This window comes from Crocuta crocuta, unplaced genomic scaffold (assembly GCF_008692635.1).
Source record: "Crocuta crocuta isolate KB4526 unplaced genomic scaffold, BGI_CrCroc_1.0 scaffold644, whole genome shotgun sequence".
Classification (NCBI taxonomy): domain Eukaryota; kingdom Metazoa; phylum Chordata; class Mammalia; order Carnivora; family Hyaenidae; genus Crocuta; species Crocuta crocuta.
In genome coordinates this window covers 32,590-59,491 of record NW_027529450.1, presented here as the reverse complement: position 1 = coordinate 59,491, position 26,902 = coordinate 32,590, and the positions used below count along the sequence as shown (strand labels likewise).

The 26,902-nt window shown below is 39.6% G+C and overlaps 2 long non-coding RNA genes across 3 annotated transcripts; both read right to left on the bottom strand.

Moving 5' to 3' along the window:
- Nucleotides 1-1,130: 1,130 nt before the first annotated feature.
- On the bottom strand, nucleotides 1,131-7,084 carry LOC144228789 (uncharacterized). 2 transcript variants are annotated; one of them, XR_013334269.1, is made up of 3 exons: nucleotides 7,010-7,084; nucleotides 5,889-6,020; nucleotides 1,131-2,498 (listed from the first exon to the last, which is right to left on the bottom strand). It is a non-coding gene; the product is annotated as an uncharacterized LOC144228789 (long non-coding RNA). The 2 variants fall into 2 exon arrangements; XR_013334270.1 differs by lacking the exon at nucleotides 1,131-2,498 and adding an exon at nucleotides 2,578-3,262.
- Nucleotides 7,085-17,710: 10,626 nt separating this feature from the next.
- On the bottom strand, nucleotides 17,711-25,966 carry LOC144228788 (uncharacterized). Its single transcript, XR_013334268.1, has 3 exons — nucleotides 25,825-25,966; nucleotides 20,501-20,624; nucleotides 17,711-17,820 (listed from the first exon to the last, which is right to left on the bottom strand). It is a non-coding gene; the product is annotated as an uncharacterized LOC144228788 (long non-coding RNA).
- Nucleotides 25,967-26,902: the final 936 nt, after the last annotated feature.

Sequence of the window (26,902 nt, the reverse complement as noted above, 5' to 3'; positions counted from 1 at the left end):
TTGAGAGCCAGAGCAACAGCAGGCCCCTCCCCCAGAAGACAAGGACAATTCCCCTACAGACGCAACCCCATGTCTGCGGGCCATAGGGTGCTGCAAAGCTTCAGCTCTAGTGGGAATAGGATGTAGTCTATTTTAACAAGCCGACCAAAACACACCACGTTAAAACTTGCTACACAGTGAACAAAGTCCAAAACACTCCCCACCGCAAGCAAGGAGAAACTTTGTAGTGGACTGAACCGTGGGAAAGAGCAGCCAAAACACAACAGCAGAATGCACACAGTGTACATCAGAAACACTTCGTGAAGCACCAGGGCCTGGCTAGTAATGACCTCCTCTTAATATCGTCATTAGTCTCAAGAGTAGGAAATATAACATGCTTTCCTAACATACAGAAGATAGAGACCTAAACAAAATGCAAATTGGAGGAATTCATCCCCAAAGAAAGAACAAGAAAAGGTCACAGCCAGGGATCTAATCGAAACAGATATAAGTATTTGCTTGAACCAGAATTTATGTATTTGTTTGTTTGTTTATTTTAAATACAGTTTATTGTCAAGTTGGTTTCCATATAACACCCAGTGCTCATCCTAACAAGTACCCTCCTCCATGCCCGTCACCCTACTTCCCCTCTCCCCCACCCCCATCAACACTCAGTTTGTTCTCCTTATTTAAGAGTCTCTAATGGTTTGCTTCCCTCCCTCTCCTTAACTAATTTTTCCTCTCCCCCTCCCCCATGGTCCTCTGTTAAGTTTCTCCTGTTCCACATATGAGTGAAAACATATGGTATCTTTCTTTCTTTGCCTGACTTATTTCACTGAGAATAACACCCTCCAGTTCCATCCACGTTGCTACAAATGGCCAGATTTTATTCTTTCTCATTGTCATCTTGTATTCCATTGTATAGATAAACCACATCTTCTTCTTTTTAATCTTCTTTCACAGTTTATTGTCAAGTTGGTTTCCACATAACACTCACTGGTCATCCCAACAACTGCCCTCCTCCATGCCCATCACCCCTCTCCCCTTCTCCCCCCCCCCATCAGCCCTCAGTTTGTTCTCAGCATTCAAGAGTCTCTCATGGTTTGCCTCCCTCCCTCTTCCCAACTATTTTTCCCCTTCTCCTCCCCCATGGTCCTCTTTTAAGTTTCTCCTAATCCTCCCATAAGGAAAACCATATGGTATCTGTCCTTCTCTGCCTGACTTATTTGGCTCAGGATAACACCCTCAGGTTCCATCCATGTTGCTACACATGGCCAGATCTCATTCTTTCTCATTGCCATGTAGTATTCCATTGTATAGATAAACCACATCTTCTTGATCCATTTGTCAGTTGATGGACCCTTAGGCTCTTTCCGTGATTTGGCTATTGTTGAAAGTGTTGCTATGAACATTGGGGTACATGGGCTCCTATGCTTCAGCACTTCTGTACCCCTTGGATAAGTTGCTAGCAGTGCTTTTACTGGGTCATAGGGGAGTTCTATTGTTAATTTTTTAAGGAACCTCCACACCGTTTTCCAGAGGGGCTGCACCAGTTTACATTCCCACCAACAGCGTAGGAGGGTACCCGTTTCTCCACATCCTTGCCAGCATCTAGAGTCGCCTGGTTTGTTCATTTTAGCCACCCTGACTGGCATGAGGTGGTACCTCAGTGTGGTTTTGATTTGTATTTCCTGATGATGAGTGGCATTGAGCATCGTTTCATGTGTCTGTTGGCCATCTGGATGTCTTCTCTGGAGAAATGTCTGTTCATGTCTTCTGCCCATTTCTTCACTGGATTATTTGTGTTTTGGGTGTGGAGTTTGGTGAGTTCCTTATAGATTCTGGATACAAGCCCTTTATCTGATATGTCATTTGCAACTATCTTTTCCCATTCCGTTGGTTGCCTATTAGTTTTACTGATTGTTTCCTTTGCTGTGCAGAAGCTTTTTATCTTGATGAGGTCCCAATAATTCATTTTTGCTTTTGATTCCCTTGCATTTGGAGATGGGTCGAGTAAGAAATTGTTGCGGCTGAGGTCCAGGAGGTTGTTTTCTACTTTCTCCTCTAGGGTTTTGATGGTACTGTGTCTCACATTCAGGTCTTTCATCCATTTTGAGTTTTATTTTCGTATGGTGTAAGAAAGTGGTCTAGTTTCATTCTGTTGCATGTTGCTGTCCAGTTCTCCCAGAACCATCTGTTAAAGAGGCTGTCTTTTTTTCAATTGGATACTCTTTTCTTTGTCAAAGGTGACTTGGTCATGCATTTGTGGGTCCAATTCTGGGTTCACTATTCTATTCCTGGCTGAACAGGAATTTAAAGTAACAACCATAAGAGGGGCGCCTGGGTGGCTTAGTCGGTTGGGCGTCCGACTTTCGCTTGGGTCATGATCTCGCGGTTCGTGGGTTCGAGCCCCGCGTCGGGCTCTGTGCTGACTGCCAGCTCAGAGCCTGGAGCCTGTTTCAGTCTGTGACTCCCTCTCTCTCTGACCCTCCCCTGCTCACGCTGTCTCTCTCGCTCTCCTAGAAATAAATAAAAAAAAAATTAAAAAAAAAATCTTTAAAGTAACAACCATAAGAATACTCACTGAACCAGAGAAAAGCATAGAAGACACCAGGGACTCAATTATTGCAGAGATAACAGACCTAAAAACTAGTCTGTCTTAAATTAAACATGCGATAACCGAGAAGCAAAACTTACTGGCTGTAATGAAGACAAGGAAGAAGCAGAGAAATCAATAAGTGATAGAGAGGATGAAATGATGTAAAATAATTAAGCTTAAAAGAAGAGGGAATGGAAAATATTGGATCTCAAAAGTAGACGTAGGGAATCACAAAAGGATTTAACCACAATAAGGTCACTTTAAAAATCATACTATAGGATTTTGATTGTTTCCTGTCTCACATTTACGTCTTTCATCCATTCTGAATTTATTTTTGTGTACGGTGTAAGAAAGTGTTCCAGACCGTAAAATTCTTTAAAATTTTTTTTAAAATTACGTTTATTTATTTTTGTGAGACAGAATGAGACACAGTGTGAGTGGGGGAGGGGTAGAGAGAGAGGGAGACACAGAATTCGAAGCAGTCTCCAGGCTCCGAGCAAGCTTTCGGCACTGAGCCTGACGTGGAGCTCGAACCCACAAACCACGAGATCATGAACCGAGCCGAAGTCAGACACCCAACCGATTGAGCCACCCAGGCACCCCTAGACCATCAACATTCTACAGGAGAAAACAGGCAGCAACATCTTTGACCTTGGCTGGAGCAACGTCGTACTAGACATGTCTCTGGAGGCAAGGGAAACAAAAACGAAAATGAACTATTAGGACCTCATCCAGATAAAAAGCTTCCTTCTGCACAGAGAAGGAAACAATCAATAAAACTGAAAGGCAACCGATAGAATGGGAGAAGATATTTGCAAATGACATATCAGATAAAGGATTAGTCTCCAAAAATCTATAAAGAACTTATCAAACTCAACACCCAAAACCCAAATAATCCAGTGAAGAAATGGGCAGAAGACATGAATAGAAACTTCCAAAGACGACATCTGGATGGCAAACAGACACCTGGAAAGGTGCTCAGTATCACTCATCATCACAGAAATACAAATCAAAACAACGATGAGATACCACCTCACATCCATCAGAATGGCTAAAATTAATAACTCAGAAAACAACAGATATTGGCAATGATGCAGTGAAAGGGGAACCTTTTCGCACTTGGTGGGAATGAAGACTGGTGCAGCCACTCTGGAAAACATTAGGGAGGTCCCTCAAAAATAGAACTGCCCTATGATCCAGCAATTGCACTACTAGATATTTCCCCAAAAGATACAAAAATGCTGATTTGGAGGGGCACTTGCACCACAATGTTTATAGCAGCACTATCAACATTAGCCAAATTACGGAAAGAGCCCAAATGTCCATCGACTGATGCATGGATAAAAAATATGTGGTATACGTGTACAATCAAATATTATTTGGCAATCAAAAAGAATGAAATCTTGCCATTTGCAGCAACATGGAGGGAACTAGAGTATATTATGCTAGGTGAAATAAGTCAGTCAGGGAAAGGCAAATACCATATGATTTAACTAATATTTGGAATTTAAGAAACAAAACAGATGAACATAGGGGAAGGGAAGGAAAAATAAGATCAAAACAGAGAGGGGAGGGCAAACCATAAAAGACTCTTCAGTACAGAGAACAAACTGAGGGTTGTTGGAGGGGAGATGGGTGAGGATGGGCTAAATGGGCATTGGAAATTAAGGAGGGCACTCGGCATGAGCACTGGGTGTTATATATATAAGTGATGAATCACTAGGTTCCACTCCTGATATCAATACTACACTGTATGTTAACTAACTTGAATTTAAATAAATAAATCTTAAAAATAAAAAAAGTTATACTAAAACAGCTACCCGTATGCCAGTATCCTGAGTTATCCAGCTTTTACAAAGTTACTATATAAAAGCATCATCGCAGAAAATATTGGCCATCATTCATTGAACTCTTTTCTGGAGTCTATGTCCTACTCCATCGATACATCTATTCTTGAATCAGTACTAAGCTACCTTGCAGTACAGACACATTTTGAGTATTAAGTATTTTAAGCAAAATCATTCACTTTTTCCTACAAAAACTCAGATGATATGAGGAATACTATCTTTGGAATGAAATATGAATTCTGTCTCCAACTCCAAGTGCTCCTTAATGAAATAATTCCTGAACTTCAATTTTCTGATTTCAAAAAATAAAAAAATAATGTTGGGACACTTGGGTGGCTCAGTTGGTTAAGTGTCTGACTCTTGATTTTGGCTCAGGTCATGATCTCACAGAGGGAGACTGAGCCCCGTGTCCAGCTCCACCCTGGGCATGGAGCCTCCTTAAAATTCTCTCCCTCTCCCTCTGCTCCTCCCCTGTGTACTCTCTCTCTCTCTCTCTGTCTCAAAGAAAAAAAAAATAGGTTAAAATCCCTATGTAAGAGGGCTTTATTCTGGTTGTTGTAAGGTATGTTGAATTAGTAATTTACACATGCTATAAACAGTTGCTTACACTTTTGATGCTATGACTAAGAAATAGTGCATAATTTTATGACTAAAATGAAATGCAACTTCCTTGGATTTGTCAGTCGAGAGCCCTGGCAAGGAAAGACTTTTAAGCAGCCAAATTCAGTTGTGAATAAGGGGGGTGGAATTCTTTATAGCAAGGGATGCCATTAATCTACAAACTACATTGTCTTCAAATTTTCAGCCACATTTTGGAGAAATGTATTTTTAAAAATATTTATTTATTTAAGTAATCTCTACACCCAACACGAGGCTCGAACTCATGACCCTAAGAGATCAAAAGTCCCATGCTCTTCTGACTGAGCCAGCCAGGCTCCCCTGGGGAAATGTTTGAGATTTCTTTTTAATGTTTTCTTTCATCCTCTTATTGATTATGTCATAATGAATGATGCACACATACACTTTACCCAATAGGCATTCTTCTTCCTCTTTCCTTCACATTGAACCAATGTTTTCCTTCACCTTCTCCCTCCTTCTCTGGTGTAATATCCCTTCAGTTGATGGCTCCTTTTGACAAGGTTGCTCAACACTGGGTTCCTGGCTCTAGTGGAGTGTGTATGAGTGTACATAAAACTGTTGTTAATATATGTCACGACCTAAATATACATAATACATAGATATGTATAATTTTAAGAAGCCTAAAGACGTTTGCAGCACAATGCTATATACTTCTTTTTGATAAAGTTCTGCTTCCCTCAGAGAAGAGTTAGCTCTGATAAGAGTTACCCACAAGGACCTTGAGAGCTATTTAAGTCTATGTTGGGATGGATGTGTGTAATCTATTGTTAATAAGCATGAGAAGGAAGTAATCTTGAATATTTCCAGGGAACACAACAGCATACCATTCCAAGCAACAACAGAATGGTGTTCTGGATCGTTGTTCCTTCAAAAGGTCAATTGTCATACTTTTTCATCATGGAAGGCTTTTATCAATTTATTGTACCGTTCAACATCATTCTTTCAAAAATTAATTTCTGTTAATAAAAAAAAAACATCAAATGTTAAAGCACTCACAACCACAGACTCAACCAGCCAGGAACAATCTTGATTATCTCTCCAGATCTGGACATTAATCTTACTTGCCCACTCATATTTCACCCTGAGAATAGAATATTGTTATTTTGTTTTTTGTGAAAAGCTATATATTTGTACACACACACACACACACACAAAATCGGGAGAGAGAAACAACAAAGTTTTCACAGTGGTTATCACTAGGTGGTAGGATTATTAGGGTTTCTGATTCTCTTCCATTTGTTTGTTACAGTGTCTGTTTTGTCCAGAAAAATCACATTTCTTGGGTCATATGAGAATTACTTTGTTTAACGTGTATTTATTTTTGAGAGGGCGAGGGTACATGTGTGCACACCTGCACACACGCCTGTGTGCGAGAGGGGCAGGGGCAGAGAGAGAGGGAGACAGAGGATCTGGAGGGATGTGGGGCTGGAACCCACAAACTGTGAGAACATGACCTGAGCCAAAGTCAGATGCTTAACAGACTGAGCCACCCAGGTGCCTTGAGAGCTGCTTTTAATGAAAACAATTTTTTTTTTCATTAGGTCTGGCTTTTTTTTTTTTTTTTTTTTTCCTGCAAGAGCTAGCGAGAGAAAAGTAAGGGTTCTGGGCTGAATGGTGCTCAAGCAAAATAGTTTACAATTAATCAGATAATAACCAGCCAGGCTAGAGAAAGGCTATCTTAGTTCTTTGCTCCCCCTGGGGTGACAAAGTAACCTGAAGTATGATTAAGTCAATCTTTCCAAACCTTGCTCTCTTCTCTCTTTATAAAATGAACATACTTCGTGGTGTCTGGCTGGCTCAGGCAATAGAGCACACGACGCTTGATCTCTGGGTCGTGAGTTCAAGCCCCACTTGGCGTGTGGAGCATACTTTAAAAAATATTTAAAAAAAATAAAAAAAGGAATATACTTGTATTGGTTCCTGTTCCCTAACAAACATAATTTACCAAGGTGGGTCCGACACTGAGAGCACTGCAGCAGAGAGTCTACTCTTCGGGAGGCCAGTACACTGTTCAAACACCTGTGTGAAAGAAACTTCCAATTAACTTTGGCACCACAGACACGCCAAGATAAAGCCTTTCACTAGAAGTTTAAGTAAATAATATCTTCCTTTTGTGCATCTTCTATTGTATTCAAATTAAGCAGTTTCTTACTAAGTAGTACCTGAGAAACATATTATTTAAACACCCAAAATATTGCCTGTAATTTGTCAAAAGAAGTATTTATCATCAGTTTTATTCTACCAGGAAGTTGTGGCCTTGATAAAAATAAAACTTTGTAGAACTGAGAAAGTTAATAATTTCTGGCATCCTTTGTAAATTCCACAATTTACATTTAGGTTTCCTTCCTCACTACCTATTCTGGTGAAAAAACAAACAAAGGAATGGGAAAGGACCAGAAGGCTCCCTTTTTTAATGAGATGCAAAAAACGTGAGTGGGATCGACTTATTTCCACATTACCAAATTAAAGTTTACTGTCAGTTTGTTAGTTGGTAAAACTAACATCAATTTATACACACCACAGGAGAGGGGGCAAGATGGCGGAGAAGTAAGGAGCTCCGTACTTGCACTCGCGCCCATACATCACACAGAAAAGATCTGAAGCCATTGGGAACCTTACAAAACCTGAGAGATTGGGAGACAAAGGACGCAGAATCCACTGAGAGAGCCTTCTAACATGAGTGCGAANAAAAAAAAAAGAAAGAAAAAAACAAATAAATAAACTTCTTAAAATGAAAAAATAAATAAATAAATAAAATATTCCAAGACATAAAAGAAAAATCATAAAAAAAAAATTTATACACACCACAGTACGTTAAAAGATAAAAGTTTAATTCTTCTGTCAGTTATTCTGTCTCAAAAAGCAAATAACCTGTAAACTGGAAACACTGGCTTACAAATATCACCACAATTTTTTTTGGAAACATGAACATGTTGCAGAAAGGCACATCACAAATCCAAGAGTACAAATGCAACCAAAACCTTTCCTATGGATCAGAAGATGAAATGTCCAACGAATTTTGGACATATTCGTTGGGCATCAAGTACTAGGCAAAGAGCCAGTTCCGATCTGTTGACATTCTGCTCTGCCTTCACACGGGTCAGTGTGGCTACGTGCTCCACGTCCTTCACTCTGGGGAGGTGCATAACGAAGGCAGAAGCAGTCAAATGAGTTGTCAAAAGCCTAAGGGTGGCTGCCTGTACCCTCGCTGCGAACCCCTCTGCTAGCACCTCTGGAAGTTCTTGTCTGGTGGGCAGCCAGAGCTCCAGGGTCTTCAGAACAACTGCTGGGCTCTGACTCCTCTTTTCCCAGCACTTGTCTCAACCACTGGTCTGTGCCGGTCGCCTGCTTAGACAAGCGCTGTAGCAGGATTCTCCTACAGAGTCATGACAGTGAGGCTTTTTTTTCTAGGAAGCAACTTCATTTTTGCCAGCACTGCTCAGTTGGGTTCATGCCCAAAGAACTGAGCCCCGAACGCCACGAGGCGTAGTTTTTTAAATATATTTTTTAATTTTTTTCTCCCATATATGGGTACACACAAACATGCAGTCGGATTAAGTAGTCTCACGTTACAAGGTCATGAGGGATGTTGTCGTGTATAGCCAGGTTGCCTTGAGGTCTTTTGTTTTTTCCTTAGGGAGGGGACCCTACCACATTCCCTACTTTGATACACCGACTCCTCAATTTAGGGTCGAAGAGCATCATCTTGGTTTAGAGGTTTATATAGGCTGTCCTTCCACACATCTAGAAGAGTTCATCTGGGGCCTGCCATTTGATAGTTGCGTTGACATTGTCCCAGCTCTCTTTGAGATGAGAGAAGTTAGACAAGGGGTGGGGGATCTGGCTCAAGGTGATTTGGGGTCCCCCACCATTGGGTTTTTTGGGCAGTTGAGTTATAAAATCTTTGGCCTAGGCAAGTTTTAACAGAGATGATGGTGAACATTTTCCCCACTAGGCAAGACAGTTTTTCCCAATAATTGAGCTTTTGAGAAGCCAAAGCCCAGGAGTAGGACTGGGGTATTTTGTTTTACTGTAAGGTTTGCGGGGATCTAATTTTTTAGTCTCTTATGGCCATTGTTTTCCCATATTGGTACAGATGAAGTATCGTATCCACAAAAGGAAGATGAGTGTTAACAGAAACCGCTCATCACATTTCCAGCCCACCTGGGTGGCCTCAGCCAATTCTATGGCAAAGAGTAGAGCAGAATCACAAGAATAGTGAGAAACAAGGCGTGACAGTGTATTACAGTAAAGAAACATATAGGAAATAAGGACAGTCTTTTGTTTCATCACACCATCAACTCCTTAAGCTTTTGTTGTGCTTAGATTAGCCAACTTCTGGAGTGACTAAAGCAGGACAGCAGTCTCCCAGAGCCTCTGGAAATGCAGATTGCTTCTTCTCTATGGTCAGCTTGCACGGGGTTAATGGATCAGGAATGCACTCCCAGTTTTGAGATGCTAGCTTCACTCTGCTGTAGTGGATCCAGGGACTGTTAACGTCACTGCAGTAGGGATGGACAAAATGACAGTGAGCGGGCCCCTCCAGAGTAGTTTTAGGGGTTGGAGATTTTACTCTTTTATCCATATTGCATCTCTCGGTTCAAAGGGGTGAGCCTCTGTGGTCAGATTTACAAGTAATTGCTCCCTAACCCAGTGGTGTAAGGTGGTTAGGGTAGAGCCAAGGGCCCGCATCTATTGTCTTACAGTTGGATAGCTTTTCTCATTTAGATGCCCCTCTTATGCCCTTGTTAATGGGGGGAGGGTGCCCATAAAGGATTTTATAAGGGGAGAACCCCATCTGCTTCTTTAGCCTCCCACCTGCAGCTGCAGTCTGCCTCCCTGAAGGTCCCTTATCTCTCCCCGCCTAATGTGAACCCTTTCCCTATTTTTTTCTCCCTTGGAATAGGACCTGTTCCTGCTGTTAGGGAACAGGGACGATGACCGTCCTGGCTTATTCAAGCTGATGAGGGGCAGTGTGGGGGTACAGTAGCAGTTAGAGTCTACCGAAGGATAAGTCGAGTGGCACACAGTATGGATTTACAGGAAGGCTGGCAGGCATGAGGCAGCATAAGCATTAGCAGATACAAACAGAAAAATACAAAGTAAAGATTATGCTGACCAACAAGATGGCATCTGAAGATAATGTCGACAGTTTCCAAACTTGTCAAATAATCTAGGAGAGACCCTGACTTTGTAAACAACATGTGTCAGGGAATCTCTCATAACCCAGGTGATGGAGGATCAGGAGAAGTAAGTAATTAGTGGTGGCTTCGTTTCCAAGAGTTTAAGCCCTAACTTAATTTTAAAACTCTTAAAGCATCTAATGCTTTGAAGTGTTATTTAGCGTTTTGCTGAGTAGAAGCACACAGTTTGTTTTATTTTGAGGTGTAAAACTTTTTTAAGAGCCAGGAGTTCTACTAGAGAAAGAGTCAAAGCAGCCATTTACCATTACGTACCTGTAAATTTTTAAGTGAGCCAAACCTGGGTATTATTTTATAAAGGAGATTTTAATTACTTTTTGTGCCTTTTCCGTCTTGTAGGGGAAGGCCTTTACCAGTTAGTAAAAATATTAACCCATACCAATAGATGTTGGAATGTTTTTGACCTTGGCATATGAATGAAACATGATGGGTAGTCCTTTCTGGATAGCCTCCAGTAGTTGGTTGATTGCCTGGGAGAGCAAGTTTGTGGTTGAAAGAATTGTTTCTAAGACATACTTCACAGGCTGATACTACTTGCAGAACTGTGCTTGACAATTTCTTTTTCCAGTAAACATTTCTGGGGCCACTTGATACGTTTTGTTTCTCCCTACATGAAAGGCCTGATGCCCTGTTTTAATGATCTTTTAGCTCTGTGAGCTTGGTAATAGTAATTGCCCTGCTCTGTTTGTAACCATTTTAAGGGCTGGAGACAGTGTCTAGGAGTCAGATCCCAGTTTGTTTGTTTGTTTGTTTGTTTGGAGGGGAGAGTAGGTGGGATGGAGTCTCCTTTAATAATTGATAGAGCAGGGAACTATTTTCCTGAACCTTTGTATCTATAGCCTACAATATCTAGTAGTTTTCAAAGACTCACATAATTGTTTATCTGTCCTGGAGTCAGTAGCACCATAGTCCCTAATTTAGTTATAATGTCCGTTTCTAGCAAGGGAAGTCCGCCTCTCTGGCATAGGTTTATACATTCCAGGGGCTGAGAGAAAAGTTTAGCTGTAAGTTTTCCGGAGATGCCTCTAATTGTCATGCCGCATTTGGATAATTGGCCTGGAGTGGAAAGGAGGACAGAAAAGGTAGCTCTGGCGGTAAGAAGCAAATCAACCAGTTTCCCTTCTATATTGAGAGTTACCTGAGGTTCTGTGTTTCTGAGAGACAGATGGTTTAGGGGAGCCACGTGAAGAGCCCCAGGCCCTGGTTAGTCCCTTCCAGGGTCATTGGTTATCTGAGCCCTCACAGATAAGGTCCCCAAGGGCATTCAGGTTTCCAGCGATTGTCTCCACACAAGGGGCATAGCTTATGGGTTTTTTTGTTTGTTTGTTTGTTTGTTTTTGGTTGTCTCCCCTGAAGACATTCTCATTTTAGTGCTCTGAACAGCCATATAAATGGTACTTCATGCCAGGACCTCGGGAAGTCCAGTTTGACATAGAATGTAAGGCCACAATTAAGGCCTCAGATTTTGTTAAGTCCCCTTTTCTGTTTTGTCTGTAGTATACCCAGTTGGCAGCTTGTAAGAGCTCCTTCACGGTCCCTTTATGGCCAACAGCCAATTTTTGCATTTTCTCTGGATATCTAGGGCTGATTGAGTGACAAATTTGTCCTTGAAAAACATCTCAGCCTTAGGAATGTCAGGGGAGATAGCCATATATTTAAAAAGAGCCTCCCTCACCTGCTCCAGGAAGTCCATTGGGCTGTCATTTTGTGTTCGTAAAATAGTGGCTAATTTAAATAATTTAAGAACTAAGTCTTAGATTTCCTTACTTTTTTTCAAAACATCTGTCTTATGAAGAGTCTGATTTAACCAAAACATTATATCTTTCCAGGTCAACTAAAAAAACATATATAAAATTCTGAAAAGCTTTTATATACGTATCCAATCACAAAAGTGACCTAGATCTGTTTTTATCTGTCTTAAGCCTCGTAATTTAAAGCTTTTTTTCCCTTCTGGCCTTCTAGCTTCTTGTAAGGGAAACATGCGTGTTACATTCCAGGGAAGGCCTGGATAAGGTGGGTAGCAGGGAGCAGAATTGTATGATTATTATTATTATTAATTATATAGATTGAGGTACTAGGAGGAGGAGGTTGTGGTGGAAGACTTTCCTTCTTCCTTCTCCAGGTGTGTTTTGGATACAGGTAAGGGACCCTTAATTGTTTCCCCTCCTGATTGATGGACTTTAGAAAGGGTTTGCATTGAATTAGAATCCACCTTATATTGCCTACATATATCTTGATTTTTTAAGGCCCCAAAACAAGGACCATAGGGAAATTCTCCCCATTTTCCTTTACATTTGCAAAACAAGTCCAATTGTAGGATAGTGCTGTCATTGATAGTTCCCTCTGGAGGCCAGGTTCCCTCTTCCAATTTGTATTGAGCCAAGCCTTTGTGCAAACGAAAATAAATCATAAGACATTCCAAAGGAGTAATGGCCTTGGTTGGGGAATTACTTGTTTATAGGAAAAAGGAAGAAAGTTGTCCCTTATTTCAATGTCCGATAGCTAGCCAGGAGAAACCTCGTCTCCTGGCCCTGTGTTTTGGCAGGTATGTGGTTGGCAGCCAAAGCCTTGTCAGTCTTGCAAGGTGTTGGGAGTAGTCATTCTTACCCAGGCTTGACCCTACCTCCAAGAGCCGACCTGGCCTTTTCTCTTTTTTGTTTTTTGTTTTTTGTTTTTTTTTTTCTTTTCCTTACCCCTCAGTTTCCCACCTGTAGGACCTTAGGGGTATGGACTGGTGCTCATCATCACAAGTGCACTTCTTAATCCCCATCACTTATTTAACTCATCCCCCCCCCACCTCCCTCTGGTAACCATCAGGTTGTTCTTTATAGTTAAGAGTTTGTTTCTTGGTTTGCCGCGGTCTCTTTTGTTCCCCTTTGCTCATTTCATTTGATTCTTAAATTCCACATATGAGTGAAATCCTCTCTTGGTCATGATGTGACACCTGTGAGGAGAAGGATGACAACTTCAAGAACCTTCCTTCTCAGAGGGCAGGAGTCATGCCACCCAAATGCTCTCAAAGGCTCTTGGTTTCCTCCTCACAATCATATGATACAATACTTCTAGTACTGGGTATTGACCCAAAGAACATGAAAACACTAATTTGAAAAGATATATGCACCCCCATGTTTATTGTATTATTTAGAATAGCAAAGGTGGATAAGCAACCTGTCAGTAGATGTGGTATTCACACACACACACACACACACACACACACACAGGAATATTATGCAGTCACAAAAAGGATGAGATCTTGTCATCTGTGACAACACTGATAGACCTAGAGGGTATGAGGCTAAGTGAAATAAGTCAGTCAGAGAGAGACAAATATCATATAGTTTCACTCATATGTGGAATTTAAAAAAGAAAGCAAATGGGGAGAAGGAAAAATGGAGAGAGGCAAACCAAGAAACAGACTGTTTTTAATTATAGAGGGCAATGTGATAGTTTCCAGAGAGGATAGGGGTTGGGGGCTTAGGTTAAATAGGTGATGGGGATTAAGGAATGCCCTTGGTATGATGAACATTGGGTGTTGTTAAGAATTTGGCGAATGAGTATATGGTATACCTGAAAGCAATCTTACACTGTATGTGATCTACCTGGAATTTAAATCAATACTTTAAAAATGAAGTGTTTCTGGACTTTCTTAACCTAGTGCACTGTTCTACTTGTTTCTTCCATGTTGATAGACAACTATCTGAATTACTACAGAATTATAGTAATGATTGATAACTGATAGTATAATATAAACAACTTTGGTCTTTACAATTTGGTTTGCTTTTCTTTGCATTTACATAAATTTTAGCAGAAGTAAACGAGATTGAGTTAGAATTAGAAACTAATGAGGAAACATTACAACAGATGCCACAGAAATACAAAGGATCAAAAGAGAAACTATGAACATTTATACTCCATGAAATTGGAGAACCTAGAATAAATAGACAAATTTCTCAAAACATCCTATCTACCAAGACTGAATCATGAAGAACTAGAAATTATGAACACACCAATAAAAGAGTTAGGAGGTTGAATTAGAAAAAACACCCTGCAAAGAAAGCCCATGCCCAGATAGCTTCACTGGTAATTCTACCAAATAGTTGAAGAAGAATTAATGCTAATCCTTCTCAAATTCAGCCAAATATTTGAAGAAGACAGTCCACTTTGAGATTCATTCTTCATGGCCAGCATTATCCTAAACCAAAGCTAGATAAAGACAACAATGAGAAACAATGAAATCTGGCCATGTGTAGCAACATGGATGGACCTTGAGGGTGTTATGCTGAGCGAAATAAGTCAGGCAGAGAAGGACAAATATCATATGTTTGCACGTATAGGAGGATTAGGAGGAACTTGACGGAGGACCCTGGGGGAGAAGAAGGGGGGAAGTGGTGGGGGAAAGGGAGAGAGGCAAACCATGAGAGACTCTTGAATGCTGAGAAGAAACTGAGGACTGATGGATGTGGTGGGGGGGAAGGGGGGAGATGGGCATGGAGGAGGGCACTTGTGGGGATGAGCACTGGGTATTATATGGAAACCAATTTGACAATAAACTATTTGTAGAAAATATATATACAAAAAGAGACCATCTAAAAAAAAAAGAAAGACAACACATGAGAAGAAAAACTGTAGACCAATTATTTCTTAACTATAAATGTAAAAATTCTCAACAAAATATTACCCATCTGAATTCAAGAACACATCAAGAAGATTATAAACCGTGACCTATGGGATTTATTCCTGGTATCCAAACACGGTTCAACATACAGAAATTAATCGAGTACTATTGGCATTACTAGGATGAAAGAGAAAAATTATGTGATGATTGCAATAGGTGCAGAAAAAAGATTTGACAAAATTCAACACCCTTTCGCAATCAAAAACCTTTACCACACTGGAAATAGAAGGAAGGTAACTCAACAGAATGAAGACCATCTACAGCAAACCCACAGTTAACAGTATCCTCAACAGAGACAGAATGAAAGCCTTCCTGCTAAGATCAGGAACAAGACAAGTATGCCCACTCTTACCAATGTTATTCAATATAGTACTGGAAATTTCAGTTAGGGCAATGAAGCAAGAGAAAGTAATAAACGGTATCAAAATCGGAAAGGAAGAAGTAAAATTGTTACTATTTGGAGATGATATAATTTTGTAAATAGAAAACGCCAAAGACTGAATCAAACACTTGTAACTAATCAACGACTTCAGTAAAATTGCAGGATGTAAAAAAACATAGAGAAATCAGTTTTATTTCTACACACTAATAGTGAGACATTTGATAAGGAAATAAAATTATCCCACTTACAATAGCATCAAAAGAATCAAATGCTTTAAAAATAAAGTAACCTTTTAAATAAAATAAATATAACTAAGGAGGCAAAAGGCTCTACAGTGAAGATCATAACACTAAGGTAACTAAAAAGACAACGTGTAGCCCTTGAATAAGATCCTATCTTCTGGGGCGCCTGGGTGGCTTAGTCGGTTAAGCGTCCAACTTTCACTTAGGTCATGATCTCGTGGTTCGTAAGTTCGAGCCCCGCATCGGGCTCTGTGCTGACTGCCAGCTCAGAGCCTGGAGCCTGTTTCGGAGTCTGTGACTCCCTCTCTCTCTGACCCTCCCCTGCTCACGCTCTCTCTCTCTCTCCTAGAAATAAATAAAATATTAAAAAAAAAAAAGATCCTATCTTCTTTGATCCTCAGTTATCTCCTTCATAAAATGGAAATAACTGAAGGGATAGATATATATTTTTAATGAAAAGGGGCCATTCTGATTACGGTTGACCCTTGAATAACATGGGTTTGAACTCTGTGGGTCCACTTATACAGAAGAATTTTTTGATAATACAGTACAGCGCTGTAAATATATTTTCTCTTTCTTATTATTTCCTTAACATTTTTCTCTACATTATTCTAATACTGGATACAATACATATGAAAACAAAGTATGTGTTGACTGTTTATGTCATTGATAAGGATTCTGGTCAAAAGTAGTCAACTAATAGCTTAATTTTGGTAGAGTCAAAACTTATATTGACGTTTGACTATGCAGGGTGTCAGTATCCCTAACCTCTGCATTAAGGGTCAATTGTATTTTATGTTTGAGGTCCATCTGGTTATTTTAGTTCTTTTTTTTTTTTTTAAGTATTCAGTATTTAGTTTTGAGAGGGAGAGGGAGAGAGAAAGAGAGAGAGTGCACGTGTGTGCAAGTCGGGGAGGGGCAGAGAGAGAGGGAGACAAAATCTGAAGCAGGCTCCGGGCTCTGAGCTGTGGGTAGAGCCCCACGCGGGGCTCGCACTCAGGAACCATGAGATCATGCCCTGAGCCGAAGTAGGACGCCTAACCAACTGAGTCACCCAGGTGCCCCCAGTTATTTTAGTTTTAAGCATAAAGCATAGATGTTACCTAGCCTCATGTCAGCAGGATCATGTATGCAAACCCAGTGACCAGCTGATGTGGGAATCCAGATAATGTGGGAATCCAGACTAACAATGAGTCTCCTCTCCTGGTTTTCCTCCTGCTTCCTGGCCACCCGTTCACTTTTTTTCTAGGTCCTTTCCGTTTCCATTTTACATTTCAACCACGTTTCTGTTTATAAGACTTTTTGCCCCAGTGTACTATCCCCCATAATTAAGACCGCAGGTCATTAGTCTTTTCAGTTCCAGCATCCCAGATATTTCCTGAAACATGCTGGGAATCAATGCATATGTATTGAATTAGTTAATCACTTGTAATGACCCTGACAGGAAAAGCATCTCCTCCATTTTGGGGTCAATAGGATAGATGTTATTTTTGTAGAGACCATGCATATGGCCATTTGTCTTGTGCCAGACACTGCAGCTCTGCCTTAGTGCTCTGGTGACTTTGCATGTCCCCACTTAGGCTTATAGGTAAAGCTACGCTGCAGGATGGCCTGACTCTTGGCAGAGCACCTTGTGATGAAACGTGTAATATTTACAATAGCAAAACTAAACTGTTACTCTTCAAGGATAATATGATAATATGACTGTGTACTTTGAAATTAAAAAAAAAAAAAGGATGTAAACAGGGGCGCCTGGGTGGCTCAGTTGGTTAAACATCTGACTTTGGCTCTTGTCATGATCTCAGTTCCTGAGTTTGAGCCCCATGCTGGGCTCTGTGCTGACAGCTCAGAGCCAGGAACCTGCTTTGGATTCTGTGTCTCCCTCTCTCTGTCCCTCCCCTGTTATGCTCTCTCATACTCTCTCTCTCTCCTCTCAGAAATAAACATTAAAAAAGCCTTTGAAAAAAAGATGTAGACGTAAACTCTTGGAATTAAGTCTTAATTATTACCAAGAGTGCTGGAAAGAATATCAATGTTCAAATATATTTATGTATAGCAGTTCCATCTGAATATAAAATTTCAAATAATAAGATAATTTTCAATAGCATCAAGTACTTATAATAGTTTTACAAACGAGATACCAGAGTTTTTTGGATAGTTTAAAACTTTATTAAGAGAATGTTAATAGTCAAATAGGTAACCTAAGAGCAGTTTGCAAGGTTTCAGCTTGTCTTTGTTTAAATCTGCGCCCTTCACCTGCAAGATAAAATCACAGTTGGGAACATTACTTAGCAGAACCTCATTTAGATGGCATTCATGGTATACAAGGAAACCACAGATTTTCTTTTAGAAGACAGTCTTCCAAACATATTTTACTAATGTATTTTAAACACACCACTCTTTCTACTGGTATTAGGAAACAAAAGGGCTCTTCATGTTCAGAACATATTAAATGATGTGGATCTATTCAAAGGTAGTTTTAAATGAAAGCACAATTGTGTGTACTTTTACTAAAAATTCAAGTAACACACCAAACAACCCAAGAAACAAAAGAAATTTACCCATCAGTATTATTTAAATAAAACAATTGAAAAATATTCTGAATATAAGATATTAAAACAGTAATGTCTCATTTGTCACTGTTGAAGTAAATAGAAATTTCAGTACAACAACTGTTTTTTCTCCATCACGCAGAGGTGCAAAAGTGTTTCTTCGGTTTAGTTCAGTGCTGATGTGATTGCTAAAGTAGGGTAACCATTTGTCCCTATTTCCACCTGCAGTCCTCGTGTGACTATGAATTAATGTCCTTTTCACACTTGAGAGTGTTGAGTTTGTATAATAAACTATTTGGTCACAGTAGTTTCGAGTCATTACCTTCCTTTCTGACATCAAAATGTGAAGCTCACATACACCTTACGAGAAAGGTAACCATAAAAAGGAAGGAAGGAAGAAATGAATGCAGACAAGGAGGGAGAGGTAATGGGAGAGGGAGGAAGAGATACCTAGAAAAGTCAGACATTTGTTTCTAAAAGTCAGTGCTTTTTAAAAATTTTACTAAGGAATGACTCACAAGTATAATTGTATATATTTAAAGTGTACAAGATGATGTGCTCCATGTACACTGTAATTAGCACATCCATCACCTCACATAATTAACTCTTTTTTTGTGTGGTGAGAATGCTGAAGATATACTCTCATCACCTTTCAAGTATACAATACCATCTTATTTACTAAAAGCAAATACTTTTGAGGGACAACTCTGATACATTTCCTAAGTTTTCCTATGGTAACTGTGGTGTTTAGATAATTAGGTGCTACTGGGATTTATTAATCTATGTTTTCCTGATAAAGCAACCATTTAATCCATATCTTGAAAACAGTAGAGTTCAAGATCGCATCACTTTCCATTACATAAAATACTCAATGTCTGTCAGTGTCTTGTTCATTTTCAATATTGTATATGCTTGGGCGTATGCATTTGGACTTTTTCCATTTTCCTTAAGATTATGTAAACTAGTGGATACTCTTCATAAGTATTTTTTAAATGAATAATGCTTCTGATGTATTAGTTGTATACCTTTCTTTTTACTAAGGATTCACACCTTTTATTAAGTACCTCTTCCTTTTTCCCTTAGGTTTATTCTGTTGCACTTTTTTCCTTACCGTTATATAGAATGATCATGCAATGTATTATCTATTTAAAAACATGCATTTAAAGGCCATTATCTTCCTAGGAGTACCTTCTAGCCATGTAAAATAGGCTCCTGGAAGTGGTCTAAATTAATGTAAATAGTCTAAAGGAACAGTTCAGCAATGTAGAGCAAAAAAAGCTTAGTACACTGATGGATGGCGATTTATACCTTAAACATCAAGTGCTTACTTTAAGTTCAGAAGCTCTTGTAATTACTGGTCAGGAATTTTCAATATGCACGTAAAACATACTTAAGTTGATGAGTCAGGAATTATTAGGGTTCTTGTCTTAGGACTTCGAATCTTATCCTTTCATGTCTCAAGGCAAAAATCTGTAACATGCCATGTGTCGGAGAGGATTACGTCATAGCATCCATCGCTCATGAAGTCTGACCGTGGAGACAAGGAGTGTGCTTCGCATAGGTATCTTAGAGCTGACTTGAGCATTAGTGACCACATGCATTTCTCTACTTGATCAGCCACAGAAACTAGAAACTTAACTATCTCTTGCCATTTTATTATTCAGTTATTGGGTCTTCTTTGGGGACAGGATTGAAATTGGAATAGTTTTTCCGAGTAGTCAGAATAATCTAGAATTCGAACGAATCTAAGAACAGCTATCCAGGTCTCCACAGAGAAAAACCAACATCAGGGAGAGAGTTTATTCATTATCTCAGTAGCAATGAAATCTCAGTTCAGATGTTAAAATTTGATCTAGGCAGGGTGTGAGTTTTAAGAAATAACTCCTGTAAAATGGACTATTTTTTTATTCTTTGAACAAAACCATAGAAAGCAAAAATCAGCATTAAAAATGACTGTAATATATCTGCTTTGCAAACACTAATTATATAAGATTAAGGATGGGATTTAGAATCAAGCAGTTCTCCCAGAATCACACAAGTTGTGTCAGAGTAGGTACTAGAACTTACTACAGTGCCTCAGCATAATTCACGCAAACTGATATTTGTTCCCAATTTGTTAAAAGGCTGAAATTATTTTAAAAGACTCTGAAAGTTATTAGAACTTGGTTAAAGCACTGCTACTCAAAAACAAGAAAGTGTTTTCATCTTTGTAATTCAATATAGCTTTGACCCAATTTGTTTCTGTATCTGATAGTCTATAAGTCAGTCAGTGAAGTAGATAGGGTCTAAACTCTCTGTGAAAGTATCTTTCTTTGTGAATTCTGTTCTTAGAATATTCAACAAAACAGAAACCAAGTAACGTACATTCTTAATGGATAACGTACCTACTTCTGGCATTTTAATGGGCTTTAGATCTAAAAATTCACTGCCTCCCAACAGGACCATCTTCCTTTTGACCCTCAGGTTGTGGCTGAGCCAGTTCCTGGGTATCGGCTTTCATTTCAGGCCCTTAAAAAAGAGAGGTTATCAATTAAAGTAGTAAACATAAAATATAAAGAAGTGATAATATTATTTCAAATGTATGAAATGAAAGCCTGTATGTTTAGCATTTTTATGTAAAAATAGTGATGAGAAAAGATGGACTTCACATCTTTTTCTGTATTATGAAACTTTATTTCAAATAAAAATATAAGTACTACCATAGTATACTAAGAGTAAAGATCATCAGCTAAGAAATCTGAAATCTACACCACGGATAGGATTTTAATGAAACTTGAAACGTAATTTCCTGAATGATTAGCTGAGTATATTTATGCGCCTATGACAAATCCTATACTAGGGAGATGCATCCCCTACTGGGTCAGGCTTAAGGTTGTGTGAAAATTACCTAGTGACCTGGAGGTGCGATGTCCCTCTATGTCACTTGTGATAAATAAGTCATGAAGAAAACAAATAACAAAAAAAAAAAAAAAAACAGCAAAAGGTTAGTAATAAAGGCCAAACTTCTGTCTTAGAGTGAGAATAAAGGGAGTAGGGTGGAAAGGAGTGAATGGACTTTGTTGTCAGTCGTACTGGAGAAACTTCTTAAGGTGAAGTCCTAAAATAATCCATGGCCTGACTGATGTCAATAATTCATTACAAATATCTGGTGAAAATACTGTGTTTGGAAGCTGCCAATTTCCATTTCATAATCATTTTCAGATATTTTTGATTTTCCAAATCATAGAAGTATTTGGGGCGCCTGTTTTGCTCACTGACTTAGGCGTCTGACTCGATTTTGGCTCAGGTCATGATTTCACGGTTGTGGGATTGAGCCCCAAGTCAGGGTCCATGCTGACCGTGCTGTCTTCATATTTTCCAGCGATTTGCAGGAAATGACTGAGATTCTCTTGTAATGTTTTGTTTTGTCTTCTCATGGTATGTCATAATGACGATGCACACATATACCCCGAGCCCCATAGGCATTCCTTCCCTCTTTCCCTTCACCTTGAGCCACAAGTATGTGTTTGACTTCTTTCTTCTGATCAGCCTTAATATTCAGACTCTCAGTTGGTGCCTCCTCTCGTTGAGGTTGCTCATCGCTGGGCTGCTGGGCCTAGGGATGTGGGTGTGTGTGTGCACAAATTATAGTACTCTTAATACATGCCAGCACTATAAATATATATTACAGATTTTTATGCCAAATACTAAGAAAGTATAAGCCCACAAATGAGACATGACTCTATCTATTTATTCTTAAAACTGACTCTTCCGGAGTGCCCGAGTAGCTCAGATGGTTAAACATTGGACTAAGGTCATGATCTGAAGGTTTGTGAGATCCAGCGCTGCGTCTGGCTCTGTGCTAGATTCCCCCTCTCTCCCTCTCTCTCTAGCCCTCCCTAACTCTCTCTGGACAGTCGGCATGATACTCTGTTTAAGAAAACCCAAAATGCACTTCACACCAGATTGCTAGAACGGATACATGAATTTAATAAAGCCTCAGGATACAAAATCAACATAGAGAAATCTGTTGCATTTCGATGCGGCAATAGTGAAGCAGCGGAACGGGAAATTAAGGGATCAACCCCATTGACAATCGCACTGAAAACAATCANACTGGGACTTTATTAAAATAAAAACCTTCCGCACAGGGAAGGAAACCATGAACAAAACGAAATGGCAACCTACAGAATGGGAGAAGATATGTGTAACTGGCATATCTGATAACGAGTCAGTATCCAAAATAGAGGAAAAATGTATAAACCTCAACACTCAAAACCCCCCAAATAACCCAATTTGAAACATGAGTAGAAGACATGAATGGACATTTTTGTAAAGAAGACCTCCAAATTGCCAACAGACACATGAAAAGATGCTGAACATCACTTGTTATTAGGGTAATACAAAACTACAATGAGACATAACTTCACACCTGTAAGAATTTCTAATATCCATGCCTTTAAATAACGTTTGAAAAAGAAGTTTTGCAGGGGAGCTGAGATTTTTTGTTACCATGGGACTGATACGCAATTCTTTGTCTTTGTTTGTATAAATTGTTCCAAATAGCTTTAATTATTTATTTTTATATTTAATTTTTTATTAAAAACGAAGTTTTATTTAATCCCTTATCTAAATATTTTTAAACGTTTATTTATTTTTGAAAGACAGAGAGACAGAGCATGAGCAGGGGAGGGGCAGAGAGAGAGGGAGACACAGAATCTGAAGCAGGCTCCAGGCTCTGAGCTCTCAGCACAGAGCCTGGCCCAGGGTATCATGGACACCATCAGGTTTCCTGGCCCACATTTTCAGATGTATTTACTTTGAGGAACAGTAAGGGCTCTAACTTAGAACTGAATCCCGAAATCTACTGCTTATCAGAGTCAAATGTAAGCGTGGGTACACTCTGACACCCCTTTTTGGGAAGACTAAATGAAGTTATAAATGTAAGGAACCCTGGAGAAAGCAGTTGCTAACATAGAGTATACATGCTATCAATAGAGGAGTTGTTATACTAACTTATTCTCTAAAAACTCAACAAATGGAGGTATTGTCCTAAGTGCACACACCTAGTGGAAGGCCAGCTATTCACAATGATAGAGCACAGATCAAAGTATCTAGTTAATAGGTCCGTGACTTTTAACTTTCTGGGTACAAAAGATGAATGACACCATAGATCCTGCAGCAGGTAGCTGTCAGAGTGATGGCATCAGTATAGACTACTTGCAGGGAAGCTGGGCACCTCACCAAATTTGAAATGATGGGGACCTGGAGGTTCCCTGCCATTTCTGCAGGGTCCAGTTCCCAAGGAACGAGGTGCAATCCAGACACAGCTGAACACGGGAAAGTCTAGTCCTATGTCACTCACAGCCTTTCAGAGTCTTCAGTTCCAGAGAAAAGAAAAAGAGATTCTACATACCAATTCATTCTATGAAGCCAATATATCCTTGATACTAAAATCCAAGAGAGTATATGAACTAAATGTAGACACTAATATCACTCATGAAGATAGTAATAAAAATTCTAACCCAACTAATATGATGTAGATTATTCACAAAGATAATGTATCATGAACATTCCCTGCCAGGAGTGTATGGTTGATTTAAACATAGGAATGTATGTATGAAATTCATTGCATTATCACATTAATGGGAGAAAAATCCTACGGTCATCTGAATCAATGTACTACACGTGTTTGATGAAAGTCAACATATATTCAACATAAACAGTGTAGTACACTAAACTGAGAATGGAACTTCCTTAAAGTCACAGTAAATATAGTCAAATGTTCAAAATTGTCTAACTCCCATCAGAAATAAGAGAGGGATGTCTATCATCAGGTCCTTCCAGCACTGTCCTGGGTGGGTCTGTCCAATATTGTAAAGTGAGAAAACAAAGAGGGGAGATAATGATTAAAACAGCAGAAAGAAACTGTTAGTATTCAAAGATGATACAACTGCATGTGTTGAAACTCATAATGGATTTTGACGTACACCTCTGGCATTCAGTCGTATGTAGCAAGGCTGCTGGAGAGAGTGTCCATGTACAGAGCTATCTGCACTTACCAGGTGAATCAGAATATAACATTTCAAAAAACGACACAATTGTTAACAGCACCTAGTACTTAGAGTAAGTCTAACAAAGGACTGAAAGAGTCTGTGGAGAAAGGTGTAAGATGTTATTGAGAGATTTTTAACGCTGAAGTAACTTTCCTATATGAGAGCATATACTTTATCAAGATTTCTTGAACACTCCACACTTACTATTGATACAAGAAGTGAAAACGACACTTCAGGTCAGAACAGATGAAACGAAATGAACCTATTAAAAGGTAGTTTTATTTTTTATTTTTAAATTTAGATTTCAGTTACTGAACCTGAAACCAGGTTTCAGGAGTCGAATCTAGGGATTCATCACTTACAGAGAACACCCATGCACTCTCCCTAACTGATGTGCCACAGAAACTAGAAACTAAACCATCTCTTGCCATTTTATTACTCAGTCATTTGAGCCTTCATTGGGGAAAGGTTTCAAATTGCACGTGTTTTTTTTTTTTTAATGTTTTTATTTATTTCTAGGAGAGAGAGAGAGAGAGACAGCGTGAGCAGGGGAGGGTCAGAGAGAGAGGGAGTCACAGACTGAAACAGGCTCCAGGCTCTGAGCTGGCAGTCAGCACAGAGCCTGACGCGGGGCTCGAACCCACGAACCGCGAGATCATGACCTAAGCGAAAGTCGGACGCTTAACCGACTAAGCCACCCAGGCGCCCCTCAAATTGCACGTGTTTTGTAAGAGCCACAATGATGTAGAATTTGACGAAATTTAAGAACAGGTATCAACGTCTTCAAAGAGAAAAACCCACAACAGTATGTTTTCTTGTTCTCAGCGACACAAAAATCTCAATTCAGATGTTAAAATTTGATCAAAGAAGCTATTTGATGATAATTAAATCAAACAAAATGGACGATTTTTGTATTCCATATATGTTATCCAAGAGAACCACAGAATACAAAAAAATGAATGCAATATATCCGATTTGAAATCACTAAGTACATGCGTCAAGATGGGTTCAGAAGTCAAGGGATTCTCTCAGAGTCACACAACTTATGTTAGAGCTGGTACTGGATGCTACTCCAGTGCCTCACCATATTTCATGCAACTGGTATTTACTCCAAATGCATTCTGTGCTTCATAAAAGAGGGAATTACAGAAGATTCTGAATTTAATCACCTATCAGTTAAAGTATTTACTGTTTATTCTATTTAAAAGGTTATTTACATATTTTGAGAGAGAGAGAGAGAGAGAGAAAGCGAGAGCACAAATGGGAGAGGGACAGAGAGAGAGGAAGAGAGAGTCCCAAGCAGGCTCCATGCTGTCAGCGCAGAGTCGAAAATGTGGCTCGTTCTCACACACTGTGAGATCCTGACCTGAGCCATATCAAGAGTCACATGCTTCACTGACTGAGCCACCCTGGTGCCCCAGTATTTATACTTTATCAAAAAGGAAATGCTTTCTTATTTCATAATTTAATAAGGCTTTGACCCAATTTAATTCTGTATCTCATAGGGTGTGAGTCAGGCAGTCAGGAAGTTAGGGTCTGAACTACTTGTGAAAGTACCTTTCTGTGTAAAGTCTGTTATTAAAGTATCTATCGGTGAAGGTACATCTACATAATGAAAACTATAATATTCAGGAAAAGATCCGCATACTTCGCATTCCCAATGGATACCATACCTGCTTCAGGCATTTGCATGGGCTCCACATTTGGGAAATCTGCCCCCTTCACATCAGTGTCATCTTCACTAATATCCTCATTCTTTGGCAGAGGCAATTTCTGGATACCAGCTTCCAGTTCCAGTGCTTCAAGACAAAGATTATCACTTGAAAGGGTGAACTTAAAATCTAAGGAACAAGATGATAATATTTATTGTTGCGGATGAAATAACACAAAGGACAAGACACACACAAAAGACAGACACAGACACAACTCCGGCGGGAGGAACAATTCTACGCAAGCCCCTCTTGCGGTTTATTTTATACCCCGGTAACTGGATACAAACTGAAATCTACAAGATGCATTCCTTTACCAATTAAGGGCAAGTTGCCAAACACATTTCAAGGACAAGGGGTGAGCAAAGGGAGGAAGCGACCACAACATGTTTACTAAGAGGCCTGCTCACAATTCCAGCCTCCTCCCTATTTCTAAGGAGGGCATGTTCCCCTGTTTACGAGCGGACCATTAAACTTGGATATTGTGTGCAGGCCTCCTGGCAGAGCATCCTGTTTGCAGGCATGCTTTGCCCAGGCAGGGAGCCCCGTGTACAGGCACATCCCCGCGTCCCTAACCACGCTTTCTTGGGGTCACTGTCGGGCTCCCACATTTATTGTTTCCATTATATGTAATACAAGCCTGTACAATTCATGTAATCAAAAAAGTAATGATGGCAAGAGGACTTCACATCTTTGTTTTTCTGCATTATGAAACCTCATTTCAAATAGCAATCTAAGAAGAAACCACACTGAATCTATACTGGCATTATATTACCACAGTGTACTGAGAGTAGAGAGTATCAGCAAAGAAATCTTAAATTAACACCATGGACAGGAGTTTATAAAGATTATTTATTTATTTTTAGAGAGAGAGAAAGAGTGAGCCAACAGGGTAGGGGCTGGGAGGAAGGATGGAGGGGAGAGCTAGGGGAAGGCGATGAGAGAGGGAGAGGGAGAGAGAGAGATAAAGAGAGAGAGAATCACAAACACGTCTGCTTGCCAGTGCAGAGTCCTACACGTAGGTCAATCACAAACTGTGAGC